General features: G+C 39.3%; 1 pseudogene; it reads left to right on the top strand.

Annotated features, from left to right (window-relative positions):
• Positions 1 to 604: 604 nt before the first annotated feature.
• Positions 605 to 1,851, top strand: LOC105465657 (eIF5-mimic protein 2 pseudogene; annotated as a pseudogene).
• Positions 1,852 to 2,431: the final 580 nt, after the last annotated feature.

Genomic DNA, 2,431 nt, shown 5'->3' with positions numbered 1-2,431 from the left:
GGAGAAAAGACAAATAGTGCAGTATTATTTCCACACATGGTGTGATCAAAGGGTTGGTCCATGGAACCAATTCAGTGACCTGTGCTTGTCTACACAAGGCCTTAGTGTAAAAAGTGAAAAGTCCCAGCACTGCTTAAGACAAAGTATCAGAAAGAAAGTTTTTCTTGACCTCAGGGCTGTGAATCTCTCTTGTGTTGGCATCAGTGAGACTCTGGCTTCCTGGGCCATTCCTTTTCTATCTTCACCATGGCAGCCATCATGGGAATCAGTGCAGCAGATGGTGGCGCACAGATTGAAACGGGGAAACAGAAGCATTTTCACTTTGTTTTCTGGGCCTTCATCAACCAGCAAGTGAATGTTAAGCCCTAAAGCCTTAACTAGCTTAAAACTCTCCATCAGTTAGGAGCCTGAAAGATGTCTGAATGTCTTGTTTATTCATAGAGAGTTTGTTTTGTAGTAAGAGATGGAGAAGAGCATCCATCAGGCTAGACAGTGGTGTGAAAATCCATCCTCGGTTCTGGTTGCAGAGGAGACACCATGGCAGTTGCTGCTACATTGGGGATTTCTGGCTCTTTCCTCTTTGCCTTAAATTCGAGTGTCTTTTATGAGTAATTAAAAGCAGCAAAAACCAACGCTATCAGGCCCAGCATTTTAAAACCAGAAAAAGAGATGAAAGAGGGTTGACCCTACTCAGTTTCAAGACTGTATTATTCAAGGCTTAACTGAAACTGGTACTAATTTGGAAGCAGTAGCTAAGTTTCTTGATGCTTTTCTGGAACAAAACTTGATTACCGTCAATGTGCAGAAACACTCATTGACATTCTGGTGGCTGATGGAATGCTGGCCCCAGGTGGTTCACTGGCAGATGACATGATGCATCCAGATGTCTGAGTGTTTGCAGCCCAAGAAGACCTACAGACCATGCAAGCATTTGCTCAGGTTTTTAACAAGTTAATCAGGCACTACAAATACCTGGAGAAAGGTTGTGAAGATGAAGTAAAAAAGCTGCTGCTGTTCTGAAAGGGTTTTTGAGTCAGAGAGGAACAAACTGGCTATGTTGACTGGTGTTCTTCTGGCTAATGACATCCATTCTTAATAGCCTTTATAATGAGAATTTGGTTAAAGAAGGGGTTTCAGCAGCTTTTGCTGTAAAGCTCTTTAAATCATGAATAAATGAAAAAGATATCAATGCAGTAGCTTCAAGTCTTCGGAAAGTCAGCATGGATAATAGCCTGATGGAACTTCTTCCCGCCAATAAGCAAAGCGTTAAACACTTCACAAAGTATTTTACTGAGGCAGGCTTGAAAGAGCTTTCGGAATATGTTCGGAATTAGCAATCCATCAGAGCTTGTAAGGAGCTCCAGAAAGAACTTCAAGAACAGATGTCCCGTGGTGATCCATTTAAGGATATAATTTTATATGTCAAGGAGGAGATGAAAAAAAACCAACATCCCAGAACCAGTTGTCATCAAAACAGTCTGGTCAAATGTAATGAGGTCTGTGGAATGCAACAAAAAAGAGGAGCTTGTAGCACAGCAAACTGTCAAGCATTTGAAGCAATACAGCACTCTACTTGCCGCCTTTACTACTCAAGGTCAGTCTGAGCCGACTCTGTAACTGAAGATTCAGGAGTATTGCTATGACAACATTCATTTCATGAAAGCCTTCCAGAAAATAGTGGTGCTTTTTTATAAAGCTGTAATCTTGAGCGAAGAGCCCATTTTGAAGTGGTATAAAGGTACACATGTTGCAAAGGGGAAGAGTGTTTTCCTTGAGCAAATGAGAAAGTTTGGAGAGTGGTTCAAAAATCCTGAAGAAGGATCTGAATCTGAAGCTGAAGAATGTGACTGAAATTTGAAACTACACCCTCTGTAAAACAAACAGAAGCTGTAGATAAAATGTCATGTCTCATGTGTCCTGGTTCTTACATCTTCCTACCTCCCTGTATCAAGCATGACATAAGGGCTTTCATGGCAAATTTTATTTTAACTGTTTCTATGGTTGCTGGAAATGTTGGGTTTAGTTTCTAAAAACCATGTTTTAAGTAGCTACAGGAGGTATAGATTTGAATCTAATGTTGCATTAGTCTTATCAGTTATCTTCTACCTCCTGTATTTTCTACTGTAATAATATAATTTAAGGCCTTCCACAATGAACAGTTCACTTTATTCCCTGAGTTTTCTATAAACAGTTTTCAAGATATGATTTGGTTAAAAAATGATTTATTATAAAACTTCTGTTTGCAAATTAAACTGTGAAAGTATCCAAAGTCTCAAAAGGCAATGATTTGTGTGATAATATGCCTTGCCCAGAGCCCTACTCATCAATGAAAAACCCATATGTAATAACTGAACTTATTTAACATGAATCTTGAGTATGTGGACCATTGCTTGCAGTTAACTTTTTTCTTTTTGCATTTTTAACTCCAGAT

This window comes from Macaca nemestrina, chromosome 2 (assembly GCF_043159975.1).
Source record: "Macaca nemestrina isolate mMacNem1 chromosome 2, mMacNem.hap1, whole genome shotgun sequence".
Classification (NCBI taxonomy): Eukaryota; Metazoa; Chordata; class Mammalia; order Primates; family Cercopithecidae; genus Macaca; species Macaca nemestrina.
Note: the sequence above shows the minus strand (reverse complement) of the source record. Positions and strands in the feature narration are given on the sequence as shown.